Below are 16804 nucleotides of genomic sequence, written 5' to 3'. Positions count from 1 at the left end.
GACACACACAAGTGCTGATAACAACCTCTCTAAAAAGGCTTCTCCAACCACCTCTGTAGAAAACAAACCTGCAGCAACTAAGGTTGAGGAATATAAAGTCAAGATACCTTATCTTCAAAAACTCCGCCAAGAGGAGCAGGATAAATAATTTGCTCGCTTTGCATATTATCTCAGGACTCTTGAAATAAAGATTCCGTTTGCAGAGGCACTTGAGCAAATACCTTCTTATGCCAAGTTCATGAAGGAGATCTTGAGTCATAAGAAGGATTGGAGAGAAACTGAAAGAGTTCTCCTCACTGAAGAATGCAGTGCAGTCATTCTGAAAAGCTTTCCAGAAAAGCTTAAAGATCTCGGAAGCTTTCTAATACCATGCATATTAGAGGGTAATTACACCAAGACAGCTTTCTAATACCATGCATATTAGAGGGTAATTTAACCTAATACCTGTATCCACTATCAGAAAGCTTGGTTTAACTGAAGAAGTTAAACCAACTAGGATATGTCTCCAACTTGCTGATGGCTCCATTAAATACCCATCAGGCGTGATTGAGGACATAATTGTCAGGGTTGGGCCATTCGCCTTTCCCACTGACTTTGTATTGTTGGAACTGGAGGAGCACAAAAGTGCCACTCTGATTCTAGGAAGACCTTTCCTAGCAACTGGACGAACTCTCATTGATGTCCAAAAGGTGGAAGTAACCCTGAGAGTCAATGAGAAAGAGTTTAAGTTGAATGCTGTCAAATCCATGCAGCATCCAGACACACCAAAAGACTGCATGAAAGTTGATCTCATTGACTCTTTGGTAGAGGAGGTCAACATAGCTGAGAGTCTCGAATCAGAGCTGGAAGACATCTTTAAAGACGTTCAGCCTGATTTGGAGGGTTCAGAGGAATTGAAAGATCCTCTGAGACTTCCTCAGGAAGAGGAGAAACCTCCTAAACCCGAGCTCAAGCCATTACCACCATCCCTGAAATATGCATTTCTGGGAGAAGGTGACACTTTTCCAGTGATCATAAGATCTGCTTTAAATCCACTGGAAGAGGAAGCACTAATTCAAGTGCTAAGGACACACAAGACAGCTCTTGGATGGTCCATAAGTGACCTTAAGGGCATAAGCCCAGCTAGATGCATGCACAAAATCCTATTGGAGGATGATGCTAAGCCAGTGGTTCAACCACAGAGGCGGCTAAATCCAGCCATGAAGGAAGTAGTGCAGAAAGAGGTCACCAAACTACTGGAGGCTGGGATTATTTATCCTATTTCTGATAGCCCCTGGGTGAGCCCTGTTCAAGTTGTTCCCAAGAATGGAGGCATGACAGTGGTTCATAATGAAAAAATGAACTGGTTCCTACAAGAATAGTTACAGGGTAGCGCATGTGTATTGACTACAGAAGGCTCAACACAGCCACCAGAAAGGATCATTTTTCTTTACCATTCATAGACCAGATGCTAGAGAGACTAGCAGGTCATGAATATTACTGCCTTTTGGATGGCTATTCAGGTTACAACCAAATTGCAGTAGACCCTCAGGACCAAGAGAAAACAGCATTCACATGTCCTTCTGGAGTATTTGCTTACAGAAGAATGCCTTTTGGTCTGTGTAATGCACCTGCAACCTTTCAGAGGTGCATGCTCTCTATCTTCTCTGATATGGTAGAGAAATTTTTGAAAGTCTTCATGGATAACTTTTCAGTATTCGGAGACTCATTCAGCTCCTGCCTTAACCATTTAGCACTTATTCTGAAAAGATGCCAAGAGACAAACCTAGTTTTAAATTGGGAAAAATGCCACTTTATGGTGACTGAAGGAATTGTCCTTGGGCATAAAATTTCAAACAAGGAAATAGAGGTGGATCAAGCTAAAGTAGAAGTGATTGAAAAATTACCACCACCTGTTAATGTTAAGGCAATCAGAAGCTTTCTGGGGCATGCAGCTTTCCATAGGAGGAACCTTGCATGCGTGAAGAAGAAGACAGGGAGAAAGCAGAGATTCAGAAGACAAAGCATCTCCAAAACTCGAACATATTCTCCATTACTGCAGAACAAGTATTTAACCCATGCTCTTTTATTCTTTGCAATTCATACTGATAATTATAATTGATTTCCTGACTAAGATTTACAAGATAACCATAGATTACTTTAGACCAACAATCTCCGTGGGATCGACCCTTACTCACGTAAGGTATTACTTGGATGACCCAGTGCACTTGCTGGTTAGTGGTACGGGTTGTGAAAAGTGTGATTCACAATTCGTGCATCAAGTTTAAAAATTGCAAAACCCCTGAGCAATCTGTTAGCTGCTGACACGCCATTTGTGTTTGACACAAAGTGTCTGCAAGCATTTGAGACTCTGAAAGCTAAGCTGGTCACAGTACCAGTTATTTCTGCACCAGACTGGACATTACCATTTGAACTAATGTGTGATGCCAGTGATCACGCCATTGGTGCAGTACTGGGGCAGAGGCATGACAAGCTTCTGCATGTCATTTATTATGCTAGCCGTGTTTTAAATGATGCTCAGAAAAATTATACAACCACAGAAAAAGAATTGCTTGCAGTGGTTTATGCCATTGACAAGTTTAGATCATACTTAGTAGGATCAAAATTGATTGTGTACACTGACCATGCTGCTCTTAAATATCTACTCACAAAGCAGGATTCAAAACCCAGGCTCATAAGATGGGTGTTGCTTCTGCAAGAGTTTGATATAGAAATAAGAGACAGAAAGGGGACAGAGAACCAAGTGGCTGATCATCTGTCCTGGATAGAACCAGTAGAAAGGGAGTTTCCCCCCTCTATTGAGATCTCTGAGACCTTTCCGAATGTGCATTTGTTTGCCATTCAGGAAACACCATGGTTTGCAGATATTGCAAACTATAAAGCTGCAAGGTTCATACCCAAGGAGTACAGCAGGCAACAAAAGAAAAAATTAATTACTGATGCAAAGTACTACTTGTGGGATGAACCCTATCTCTTTAAGAGATGTGCAGATGGAATAAACCGTAGGTGTGTGCCTAGAGAAGAAGCACAGAGGATCTTATGGCATTGCCATGGATCACAATATGGAGGCCATTTCGGAGGTGAGCGAACAGCCACCAAGGTCCTCCAATGTGGCTTCTACTGGCCTACACTCTATAGGGATTCCCGAGAGTTTGTACGTAACTGTGACAGTTACCAAAGAGCTGGTAATCTGCCTCATGGTTACGCCATGCCTCAACAAGAAATCTTGGAGATTGAGTTGTTTGATGTATGGAGAATTGACTTCATGGGACCTTTCCCACCATCATACTCAAACACTTATATTCTGGTGGCAGTCGACTATGTATCAAAATGGGTAGAGGCCGTTGCCACACCCACCAATGATACTAAAATAGTGCTGAAGTTCCTCCAGAAACATATCTTCAGTAGGTTTGGTGTCCCTAGAGTACTAATCAGTGATGGGGCACTCACTTCTACAACAAACAGCTTTACTCTGCCATGGTCCGGTATGGAATTAGCCACAAGGTGGCAACTCCATATCATCCACAGACAAATGGGAAAGCTGAAGTCTCTAATAGAGAACTAAAAAGAATCCTGGAATGGACAGTAAGTACCTGTAGAAAGGATTGGGCGAGAAGCTTGGATGATGCTCTGTGGGCTTACAGAACAGTATTCAAGACTCCTATAGGGACCTCTCCATACCAGCTTGTGTATGGTAAGGCCTGTCATCTGCCCGTGGAACTAGAGCATAAGGCCTACTGGGCAACCAGATTCCTAAATTTTGATGCCAGATTAGCTGGAGAAAAAAGATTACTCCAGCTAAATGAGCTAGAGGAATTCAGACTCACTGCTTTCAAAAATGCTAAGCTTTACAAGGAGAAAGAAAAAATGTGGCATGACAGAAAGTTGTCACCTAGAGTCTTTGAACCAGGACAGAAGGTTCTGCTATTTAACTCTAGGCTCAGATTATTCCCCGGGAAACTGAAATCCCATTGGAGGGGAACATATGTGATTACAAGCGTGTCACCATATGGTCATGTGGAGCTTCAAGACATTGATTCTAATAAGAAGTTTATTGTTAATGGACAGAGAGTCAAGCATTATCTTGAAGGCAAAGTTGAGCAAGAATGCTCAAGGCTGAGACTAGATTAAAAGCTCAGTAAGGTCAAGCTATTGACATTAAAGAAGCGCTTGTTGGGAGGCAACCCAATGTTATTTAACTATATCTCTTTATTTTCTATTGCTATTTTATGTTTTTTTTCTTTTAGGTTGATGATCATGTGAAGTCACAAAAACTACTAAAAAATCAAAAACAGAATGAAAAACAGCATTGAAAACAGCACACCCTGGAGGAGAGCAGTCTGGCGTTTAAACGCTAGAAACAAGCATCTGTCTCACATTTAATGCCAGGAACAAGCACCAAGCTGGCGTTTAACGCCAGAAACAAGCATCTGCCTGGCGTGAAACGCCAGAAACAGGCTACATTTGGGCATTTAACGCCAGAAACAAGTAGCAGTCTGGCGTTAAATGCCAGGATTGCACAGCAAGGGCGTTTTACACGCCTAATTGGAGCAGGGATGTTAAGTCCTTGACCCCACTTGATCTGTGGACCCCACAGGATCCCCACCTACCTCACCATTCCAATTCAAATCATTCCCCTCCCATACCCACCCATTCACACACCTCCTTCTCCTCTACTTCTCCTTCTACTCCCTTCTATCTTCTTTTGCTCGAGGACGAGCAATCCTTTTAAGTTTGGTGTGGAAAAAAGCGTTGCTTTTTGTTTTTCCATAACCATTTATGGCACCTAAGGCCGGAGAAACCTCTAGAAAGAGGAAAAGGAAGGCAGTTGCTTCCACCCCCGAGTCATGAGAGATGGAGAGGTTCATCTCAAGGGTCCATAGTTTAGTGGTAGAGCATTTGACTGCAGATCAAAGAGCTATGAGGGAGGAGCAACAAAGACAGAGAAGAGACATAGAGGAGCTCAAGAGAACCATTGGTTCTTCAAGAAGAAGAAGACGCCACCCTCACTAAGGTAGACCCGTTCCTTAATCTCCTTGTTCTTATCTCTCTATTTTTCGTTTACTATGCTTTATGTTTATTTATGTTTAGGTCTTATTACATGATCACTAGTATCTAAGTGTCTATGTCTTAAAGATATGAATGTCCTATGAATCCATTACCTTTCTTAAATGAAAAATGTTTTCTGGTGCACGAAATTGTGATCCCTGGTAATGGCTCCAAAGACTTGGTGCTCTAATCTTAATTCATAATTTGTCACAACTTCATTACAACTAACCAGCAAGTTCACTGGGTCGTCTAAGTAATAAAACCTTACCTGAGTAAGGGTCAATCCCACAGAGATTGTTGGTATGAAGCAAGCTATGGTCATCTTGTAAATCTCAGTCAGGCGGATATCAAATGGTTATGGAGTTTTCGAATAATAATAATAAATAAACAGAAAATAAAGATAGAAATACTTATGTAATTCATTGGTGAGAATTTCAGATAAGTGTATAGAGATGCTTTCGTTCCTCTGAGCCTCTACTTTCCTGCTGTCTTCATCCAATCCTTCCTACTCCTTTCCAGGGCAAGCTTTATATAGGGCATCACCGTTGTCAATGGCTACATCCCATCCTCTCTTGTGAAAAAGGTCCAAATGCTCTGTCACGGCACGGCTAATCATCTGGAGGTTCTCGATCATACTGGAATAGGGTTCATCCTCCTTTTGCGTCTGTCACTACGCCCAGCACTCGCGAGTTTGAAGTTCGTCACAGCCATCCCTTCCCAGATCCTACTCGGAATACCACAGACAAGGTTTAGACTTTCCGGATCTCAGGAATGGCCATCCATGGGTTCTAACTTATACCACGAAGATTCTAATATCTCGGACTCGGTCCTCTGTATTAGATATCTAAGAGATACTCATTCTAGCTTGTTTGCATGTAGAACGGAAGTGTTTGTCAGGCACGCGTTCATAAGTGAGAATGATGATGAGCGTCACATAATCATCACATTCATCATGTTCTTGGGTGCGAATGGATATCTTAGAAGCGGAAAAAGTTGAATTGAATATAAAACAGTAGTACTTTGCATTAAATCATGAGGAACACCAGAGCTCCATACCTTAATCTATGGAGTGCAGAAACTCTACCGTTGAAAAATACATAAGTGAAAGGTTCAGGCATGGTCGAATAGCCAGCCCCCACGAAAGTCTATGATAGCATAAAACTGATCAAAGATGTTCCAAAGATGTAAATACAATAGTAAAAAGTCCTATTTATACTAAACTAGCTACTAGGGTTTACAGAAGTAAGTAATTGATGCATAAATCCATTTCCGGGGCCCACTTGGTGTGTGCTTGGGCTGAACTTGAAGTTTACACGTGCAGAGGCTTCTTCTGGAGTTGAACGCCAAGTTGTAACGTGTTTTTGGCGTTCAACTCTGGTTCGTGACATGTTTCTGGCGTTTAACTCCAAACTGCAGCGTAGAACTGGCGTTCAACGCCCATTTGCGTCCTCTAAACTCGGCCAAAGTATGAAGTATTATATATTTCTGGAAAGCCCTGGATGTCTATTTTCCAATGCAATTAGAAGCGCACCATTTTGAGTTTTGTAGCTCCAGAAAATCAACTTTGAGTGCAGGGAGGTCAGAATCCAACAACATCAGCAGTCCTTCTTCAACCTCTGAATCTGATTTTTGCTCAAGTCCCTCAATTTTAGCCAGAAATTACCTGAAATCACAGAAAAAAACACAAACTCATAGTAAAGTCCAGAAATGTGAATTTAACATAAAAACTAATAGAAATATCCCTAAAAGTCACTAGATCCCACTAAAAATATACTAAAAACAATGCCAAAAAGCGTATAAATTATCCGCTCATTACAACACCAAACTTAAATTGTTGCTTGTCCCCAAGCAACTGAAAATCAAATAGGATAAAAATAAGAGAATATACTATAAATTCCAAACTATCAATGAAACATAGCTCCAATCAGATGAGTGGGACTTGTAGCTTTTTGCCTCTTGAATAGTTTTGGCATCTCACTTTATCCATTGAGGTTCAGAATGATTGGCATCTATAGGAACTCAGAGTTCAGATAGTGTTATTGATTCTCCTAGTTCAGTGTGTTAATTCTTGAACACAGCTACTTTATGAGTCTTGGCCGTGGCCCTAAGCACTTTGTTTTCCAGTATTACCACCGGATACATAAATGCCACAGACACAAAACTGGGTGAACCTTTTCAGATTGTGACTTAGCTTTGCTAAAGTCCCCAATTAGAGGTGTCTAGGGTTCTTAAGCACACTCTTTTTTTGCTTTGGACCTTGACTTTAACCACTCAGTCTCAACTTTTCACTTGACACCTTCACGCCACAAGCACATGGTTAGGGACAGCTTGGTTTAGCCGCTTAGGCCAGGATTTTATTCCTTTAGGCCCTCCTATCCACTGATGCTCAAAGCCTTGGGATCCTTTTTATTACCCTTGCCTTTTGGTTTTAAGGTTTACTGGCTTTTTGCTCTTGCCTCTTGGTTTTAAGAGCTTTTGGCTTTTTCTGCTTGCTTTTTCTTTTTTTTTCTCTTTTTTTTCGCCAATTTTTTTTTCTGCAAGCTTTTGTATTCACTGCTTTTTCTTGCTTCAAGAATCATTTTTATGATTTTTCAGATTATCAAATAACATGTCTCCTTGTCATCATTCTTTCAAGAGCCAATATATTTAACATTCATAAACAACTACTTCAAAAGACATATGCACTGTTCAAGCATTCATTCAGAAAACAAAAAGTATTGTCACCACATCAATATAATTAAACTAAGTTCAAGGATAAATTCGAAACTTATGTACTTCTTTTTCTTTTGAATTAAAAACATTTTTCATTTAAGAGAGGTGATGGATTCATATTCACTACTTTAAGGCATAGACACTTAGATACTAATGATCATGTAATAAAGACACAAACATAGATAAACACTTAACATGAAGGATGATTGAGTGCTCTTGATGTTCCACCCTTAGTTATCCCATGTTGGAACTCAGTTCTCCTCGGGAGGTGTTGATTTGCTCCCAAAAGTTCTGTGGAGGAAAGTGCATCCCTTGAGGCATCTCAGGGATTTCTTGGTGATGAGCTTCTTCATGCGTCTCTTGAGATCCATGAATAGGCTCTCTTGTTTGCTCCATCCTTTTCTTAGTGATGGGCTTGTCCTCATCAATGAGGATATCTCCCTCTATGTCAATCCCAGCTGAATTGCATGGATGGCAAATGAGGTGGGGAAAAGCTAACCTTGCCATAGTGGAGGACTTGTCAGCCACCTTGTAGAGTTCTTGAGGTATAATCTCATGACCCTCCACCTCTTCTCCAATCATGATGCTATGGATCATGATGGCCCGGTCTATAGTGACTTCAGACCGGTTGCTAGTGGGAATGATTGAGCGTTGAATGAACTCCAACCATCCTCTAACTACAGGCTTAAGGTCCAGTCTTCTCAGTTGAACCGGTTTGCCTTTTGAGTCAATCTTCCATTGAGCTCCTTCCACACATATGTCCATGAGGACTTGGTTCAACCTTTGATCAAAGTTGACTCTCCTTGTGTAGGGGCATGCGTTCTCTTCCATCATTGGTAAGTTGAACGCCAACCTCACATTTTTCAGACTAAAATCTAAGTAATTCCCTCGAACCATAGTGAGATAATTCTTTGGGTTCGGGTTCTTACTTTGATCATGGTTCCTAGTGATCCATGCATTAGCATAGAACTCTTGACCATTAGGATTTCAACTTGTTGGATGGGGTTTGTTAGAACTTCCCAACCTCTTCTATGGATCTCATGTCGGATCTCCGAAAACTTATTTCTCTTGAGTTTGAAAGGGACCTCGGGGATTACCTTCTTCTTGGCCACAACATCATAGAAGTGGTCTTGATGGGCTTTGGAGATGAATCTTTCCATCTCCCATGACTCGGAGGTGGAAGCTTTTGTCTTCCCTTTTCTTTTTCTAGAGGATTCTCCAGTCTTAGGTGGCATCAATGGTAATGAAAAAACAAAAAGCTTATGCTTTTACCACACCAAACTTAGAATATTGCTCGCCCTCGAGAAAGAGAAGAAAGAAGAGATGAAGAAGAAGAAGAAGAAATGGAGGAAAGGAAGAGAGGTTGTGTTTCGGACAAGAAGAGGAAGAGAGGGTTGTGTTGTGTGAAAATGAAGAATAATGGAGAGGTTTATATAGTGGAGGGAGAGGGGTTAAGGTTCGGCCATATGGGGAGGGTTTGGGTGGGAAAGTGATTTTGAATTTTGAAGGTAGGTGGGGTTTGTGAGGTAGGTTTATGCGGAAGAGTGGATGGATGTGAGTGGTGAATGGGTAGTAGGGAAGAGAGCTTGATGTGATTGGTGAAGGGTTTTGGGGAAAGGTGTTTATTGGGAAGAGAGGATGAACATTGAGAAGAGGGAAGAGTATGAGTGGAGGTAGGTGGGGATCCTGTGGGGTCCACAGATGCTGAGATGATTCTGTGGGGTCCACAGATCCTGAGGTGTCAAGGATTTACATCCCTGCACCAATTAGGCATGTAAAATGCCTTTGCATGCAATTCTGGCATTTAAACGCCGAATTGATGCTTGTTCTGGGCGTTCAGCGCCCAGATGCAGCATGTTTCTGGCGTTGAACGCCAGTTCTATGCTTGTTTCTGGCGTTCAGCGCCAGCTTTCCTCAGTGTGCATTCCTGGCGTCTGAACGCCAGGGTGCTGCTTGTTTTGGGCGTTCAACGCCAAATCCATGCTCTGTTCTGGCGTTGAACGCCAGCCAGATGCTGCTTACTGGCGTTTAAACGCCAGTAAGTCCTTCCTCCAGGGTGTGATTTTTCTTCTGCTGTTTTTGATTCTGTTTTTGATTTTTTTATTTATTTTGTGACTCCACATGATCATGAACCTAATAAAACATGAAAGAATAATAAAATAAAAATAAAATTAGATAAATAAAAATTGGGTTGCCTCCCAACAAACGCTTCTTTATTGTCAATAGCTTGACAGTGGGCTCCCATGGAGCCACACAGGTGATCAGGTCAATTTTATAGACTCCCAACACCAAACTTAGAGTTTGGATATGGGAGTTCAACACCAAACTTAGAGTTTGGCTGAGGCCTCCCAACACCAAACTTAGAGTTTGACTGTGGGGGCTTTAGTTGACTCTGTACTGAGAGAAGCTTACTGTGCCTCTTTTCCATGTTTACAGAAGGATGACCTTGAGTTTTAAACACAAGGGAGTCCTCATTCAATTGAAGGACTAGTTCACCTCTGTCTACATCAATCACAGCTCTTGCTGTGGCTAGGAAGGGTCTTCCAAGAATGATGGATTCATCCTCATCCTTCCCAGTATCCAGGATTATGAAATCAGCAGGGATGTAAAGGCCTTCAACCTTTACTAATATGTCCTCTACTTGTCCATAAGCCTGTTTTCTGGAATTGTCTGCCATCTCTAATGAGATTTTAGCAGCTTGTACCTCAAAGATTCCCAGTTTCTCCATTACAAAGAGTAGCATGAGGTTTATTCCTGACCCAAGGTCACATAGAGCCTTCTCAAAGGTCATGGTGCCTATGGTGCAAGGTATTAGGAACGTTCCAGGATCCTGCTTCTTCTGAGGCAATCTCAGTTGATCCAATGCATTTAGTTCATTGGTGAACAGGAGAGGTTCATCTCCCCATGTTCCATTACCAAATAAATTGGCATTCAGCTTCATGATTGCACCAAGGAACTTGGCAACTTGCTCTTCAGTAACATCCTCATTCTCTTCAGAAGAGGAATACTCATCAGAGCTCATGAATGGCATAAGGATGTTCAATGGAATTTCCATGGTCTCTAGATGAGTCTCAGATTCCTTTGGTTCTCAGAGGGAAACTCCTTATTGATCACTGAACGTCCCAGGAGGTCTTCCTCCATGGGATTCACGTCCTCTCCTTCCTTCTTGGATTCGGCCATGATGGTTATATCAATGGCCTTACACTTTCCTTTTCGATTTTCTTCTGCATTGCTTGGGAGAGCATTAGGAGGGGTTTCAGTGATCTTCTTACTCAACTGGCCCACTTGTGCCTCCAGATTTCTAATGGAGGACCTTGTTTCATTCATGAAACTCAGAGTGGCCTTAGATAGATCAGAGACTAAGTTTGCTAAATTAGAGGTATTTTGTTCAGAGTTCTCTGTCTGTTGCTGAGTGGATGATGGAAAAGGCTTGCTATTGCTAAACCTGTTTCTTCCACCATTATTAAAGCCTTGTTGAGGCTTTTGTTGATCCTTCCATGAGAGATTTGGGTGATTTCTCCATGAGGGATTATAGGTGTTTCCATAGGGTTCACCCATGTAATTCACCTCTGCAATTGCAGGGTTCTCAGGATCATAAGCTTCTTCTTCAGAAGATGCCTCTTGAGTACTGTTGGATGCAGCTTGCATTCCATTAAGACTCTGAGAAATCATATTGACTTGCTGAGTCAATATTTTATTCTGAGCCAATATGGCATTCAGAGTATCAATTTCAAGAACTCCCTTCTTCTGAGGCGTCCCATTACTCACAGGATTCCTCTCAGAAGTGTACATGAACTGGTTGTTAGCAACCATGTCAATGAGTTCTTGAGCTTCTGCAGGCATTTTCTTTAGGTGAATGGATCCACCTGCAGAAGTATCCAATGACATCTTAGCTAATAAAGACAGACCATCATAGAATATATCCAGGATGGTCCATTCTGAAAGCATATCAGAAGGACACTTTTTGGTCAGTTCCTTGTATCTCTCCCAAGGTTCATAGAGGGATTCACCTTCTTTCTGTCTGAAAGTTTGAACATCCACTCTAAGCTTACTCAGCTTTTGAGGAGGAAAGAACTTGGCTAAGAAAGCCTTGACCAGCTTATCCCAAGAGATCAAGCTATCCTTAGGTTGAGAGTCCAACCATATTCTAACTCTGTCTTTTACAGCAAACGGGAAAAGCATGAGCCTGTAGACTTCAGGATCTACTCCATTAGTCTTAATAGTATCACAGATCTGCAAGAATTCACTTAAGAACTGAAAAGGATCTTCAGATGGAAGTCCATGAAACTTGCAGTTTTGCTGCATCAGAGAAACTCATTGAGGTTTCAGCTCAAAATTGTTTGCTCCAATGGTAGGGATGGAGATGCTTCTTCCATGTAAATTGGAATTAGGTGCAGTAAAGTCACCAAGCATCCTCCTTGCATTATTATTATTATTTTTGGCTGCCATCTCCTTTTCTTGTTCGAAAATTCCTGTAAAGTTGTCTCTGGATTGTTGTATTTTAGCTTCTCTTAGTTTCCTCTTCAGAGTCCTTTCAGGTTCAGGATCTGCTTGAACAAGAATGTTCTTGTCCTTACTCCTGCTCATATGACAAAGAAGGGAATAACAAAGAAAATATGGAATTCTCTATGTCACAGTATAGAGATTCCTTTTTGTGAGTAGAAGAAGAAAAGAATGTAATGTAAGGAAAGAGAAGGGAGGAGAATCCAAACACAAGGGTGAGGATAACAGAGATATGAGATGAAGAGAAGTGTTAGTAAGTAATAAATAAATAGAAGAATATGAGGGAGAGGGAATTTTGAAATTAATTTTGAAAAAGAGTTACTGATTTTCGAAAATTAAGATAAAATTAAAATTAAAATTAAAAATTGAAACAATTAATTAATTAAAAAAGAATTTTTGAAAAAGAGGGAGGTATTTTCGAAAATTAGAGAGGGATAGTTAGTTAGGTAGTTTTGAAAAAGATAAGCAAACAAAAAGTCAATTAGTTAGTTGAAAAAGATTTGAAATTCAATTTTGAAAAGATAAGAAGATAATAAGTTAGAAAAGATATTTGAAAAAGATATGATATGAAAAGGTATGATTAAAAAGATATGATTTTGAAAAAGATAAGATAAAAAGATATTTTTGAAAAGATATGATTGAAATTAGTTTTGAAAAAGATTTGATTTTTAAAATCACAATTAGTGACTTGATTCACAAGAAATCACAAGATATGATTCTAGAACTTAAAGTTTGAATCTTTCTTAACAAGTAAGTAACAAACTTGAAATTTTTGAATCAAAACATTAATTGTTGATGATATTTTCGAAAATTATGAGATAAAATTAAGAAAAAGATTTTTGAAAAATATTTTTAAAATTTTCGAAAATAAATGAGAAAAATGAAAAAGATTTGATTTTTGAAAAAGATTTTGAAAAAGATAAGTTTTTAAATTGAAAATTTGATTTGACTCATAAGAAACAACTAAATTTTAAAAATTTTTGAAAAAATCAATCCAAATTTTCGAAATTTATGAGTGAAAAAGGGAAAGATATTTTTTTTTATTTTTGAATTTTTAATGATGAAAGAGAAAAACATGAAAATGATGCAATGCATGAAAATTTTGGATCTAAACGTGTGATGCATGCAAGAACACCATGAATGTCAAGATGAACACCAAGAACACTTTGAATGTCAAGATGAACATCAAGAACTTATTTTTTTGAAAAATTTTCAAGAAAAGAAAACATGCAAGACACCAAACTTAGAAATTTTTCATGTATAGACACTATGAATGCAAGAATGCATATGAAAAATCAGAAAAGACACAAAACACGAAAATATGAAGATCAAACAAGAAGACTGGCCAAGAACAACTTGAAGATCATGAAGAACACTATGAATGCATGAATTTTGGTAAAATGCATAAATTTTTTAGAAAAAAAATGCAATTGACACCAAACTTAAAAATTGACCCAAGATTCAAACAAGAAACACAAAATATTTTTGATTTTATGATTTTATTAATTTTTTTGGATTTTTGTATATTTTTATTTTTTTGAAAATTATTTGAAGAAGAAAAATAAAGATTTCAAAATTTTTAATATAAATTCCAGGAATCTTGTGCTCTTTAGTCTAAAGCTCCAATCTGAGGGTTAGATATGGCTTAATAGCCAGCCAAGCTTTAGTATGCTATTACATGCATTGAAGTGATTAGTTGAATCCTCAGTCCAAAGGAATTTGGACATGGCTTTATAGCCAGCCAGGATTCAACAAATCATCATGAAACACTAGAATTCATTCTTAAAAATTCAAAAATAATTTTCGAAAACAAAAGAAAAAAAAAAATTTTTTTCGAATATTAATTGGGAAAAACGAAAAAGAAGAAAAAATTTTTGAAAACTTTTTGAAAATAAAAGAAGAAGAAAATTACCCAATCTGAGCAACACGATGAACCGTCAGTTGTCCAAACTCGAACAATCCCTGGCAACGGCGCCAAAAACTTGGTGCACGAAATTGTGATCCCTGGTAATGGCTCCAAAGACTTGGTGCTCCAATCTTAATTCATAATTTGTCACAACTTCGTTACAACTAACCAGCAAGTGCACTGGGTCGTCCAAGTAATAAAACCTTACGTGAGTAAGGGTCGATCCCACGGAGATTGTTGGTATGAAGCAAGCTATGGTCATCTTGTAAATCTCAGTCAGGCGGATATCAAATGGTTATGGAGTTTTCGAATAATAATAATAATAAATAAACAGAAAATAAAGATAGAAATACTTATGTAATTCATTGGTGAGAATTTCAGATAAGTGTATAGAGATGCTTTCGTTCCTCTGAGCCTCTACTTTCCTGCTGTCTTCATCCAACCCTTCCTACTCCTTTCCATGGCAAGCTTAATATAGGGCATCACCATTGTCAATGGCTACATCCCATCCTCTCTTATGAAAAAGGTCCAAATGCTCTGTCACGGCACGGCTAATCATCTGGAGGTTCTCGATCATACTGGAATAGGATTCATCCTCCTTTTGCGTCTGTCACTACGCCCAGCACTCGCGAGTTTGAAGTTCGTCATAGCCATCCCTTCTCAGGTCCTACTCAGAATACCACAGACAAGGTTTAGACTTTTCGGATCTCAGGAATGGCCATCCATGGGTTCTAACTTATACCACGAAGATTCTAATATCTCGGACTCGGTCCTCTGTATTAGATATCTAAGTGATACTCATTCTAGCTTGTTTGCATGTAGAACGGAAGTGTTTGTCAGGCACGCGTTCATAAGTGAGAATGATGATGAGCGTCACATAATCATCACATTCATCATGTTCTTGGGTGCGAATGGATATCTTAGAAGCATAATAAGTTGAATTGAATATAAAACAGTAGTACTTTGTATTAAATCAAGAGGAACAGTAGAGCTCCACACCTTAATCTATGGAGTGCAGAAACTCTACCGTTGAAAAATACATAAGTGAAAGGTTCAGGCATGGCCGAATGGCCAGCCCCCATGAAAGTCTATGATAGCATAAAACTGATCAAAGATGTTCCAAAGATGTAAATACAATAGTAAAAAGTCTTATTTATACTAAACTAGCTACTAGGGTTTACAGAAGTAAGTAATTGATGCATAAATCCATTTCCAGGGCCCACTTGGTGTGTGCTTGGGCTGAGCTTGAAGTTTACACGTGCAGAGGCTTCTTCTGGAGTTGAACGCCAAGTTGTAACGTGTTTTTGGAATTCAACTCTGGTTCGTGACGAGTTTCTGGCGTTTAACTCCAGACTGCAGCGTAGAACTGGCGTTCAATGCCCATTTGCACTATCTAAACGCGGCCAAAGTATGAACGATTATATATTGCTGGAAAGCCCTGGATGTCTACTTTCCAACGCAATTGGAAGCACGCCATATTGAGTTCTGTAGCTCCAGAAAATCCACTTTGAGTGCAGGGAGGTCAGAATCCAACAGCATCAGCAGTCCTTCTTCAACCTCTGAATCTGATTTTTGCTCAAGTCCCTCAATTTCAGCCAGAAATTACCTGAAATCATAGAAAAACACACAAACTCATAGTAAAGTCTAGAAATGTGAATTTAACATAAAAACTAATAGAAATATCCCTAAAAGTAACTAGATCCCACTAAAAACATACTAAAAATAATGCCAAAAAGCGTATAAATTATCCGCTCATCATTTTCTGAAAAAGAAAAAGAAATACATAAATTTTGAATTTTAAAATAGTTTAATTATTTTGATGTGGTGGCAATACTTTTTGTTTTCTGAATGAATGCTTGAACAGTGCATATGTCTTTTGAATTTGTTGTTTATGAATGTTAAAATTGTTGGCTCTTGAAAGAATGATGAAAAAGGAGAAATGTTATTTGATAATCTAAAAAATCATAAAAATGATTCTTGAAGCAAGAAAAAGCAGTGAAGAACAAAGCTTGCAGAGAAAAAAATGCGAAAAAAAAAGAGAGCAAGAAAAAGAAAAAGCAAGCAGAAAAAGCCAAAAGCTCTTTAAACCAAAAGGCAAGAGCAAAAAGCCAATAGCCCTTAAAACTAAAAGGCAAGGGTAATAAAAAGGATCCAAGGCTTTCAGCATCAGTGGATAGGAGGGCTTAAAGGAATAAAATCCTGGCCTAAGCGGATAAACCAAGCTGTCCCTAACCATGTGCTTGTGGCGTGAAGGTGTCAAGTGAAAACTTGAGACTGAGCAGTTAAAGTCGAGGTCCAAAGCAAAAATAGAGTGTGCCTAAGAACCCTGGACACTTCTAATTGGGGACTTTAGCAAAGCTGAGTCACAATCTGAAAAGATTCACCCAGTTATATGTCTGTGGCATGTATGTATCCGGTGGTGATACTGGAAAACATAGTGCTTAGGGCCACGGCCAAGACTCATAAAGTAGCTGTGTTCAAGAATCAACATACTGAACTAGGAGAATCAATAACACTATCTGAATTCTGAGTTCCTATAGACGCCAATCATTCTGAACTTCAAAGGATAAAGTGAGATGCCAAAACTGTTCAGAAGCAAAAAGCTAATAGCCCCGCTCATCTAGTTAAAACTGA

The 16804-nt window shown here is 39.4% G+C and overlaps 1 non-coding gene across 1 annotated transcript; it reads left to right on the top strand.

The window, feature by feature from the left end:
- Nucleotides 1–11703: 11703 nt before the first annotated feature.
- On the top strand, nt 11704–11811 carry LOC112746435 (small nucleolar RNA R71). The gene has a single exon (XR_003174320.1). It is a non-coding gene; the product is annotated as a small nucleolar RNA R71 (small nucleolar RNA).
- Nucleotides 11812–16804: the final 4993 nt, after the last annotated feature.

This window comes from Arachis hypogaea, chromosome 14, assembly GCF_003086295.3.
Source record: "Arachis hypogaea cultivar Tifrunner chromosome 14, arahy.Tifrunner.gnm2.J5K5, whole genome shotgun sequence".
NCBI classification, from domain to species: domain Eukaryota; kingdom Viridiplantae; phylum Streptophyta; class Magnoliopsida; order Fabales; family Fabaceae; genus Arachis; species Arachis hypogaea.
The sequence above is the reverse complement of the archived record's forward strand: the minus strand, read 5'-3'. Positions and strand labels throughout refer to the sequence as shown.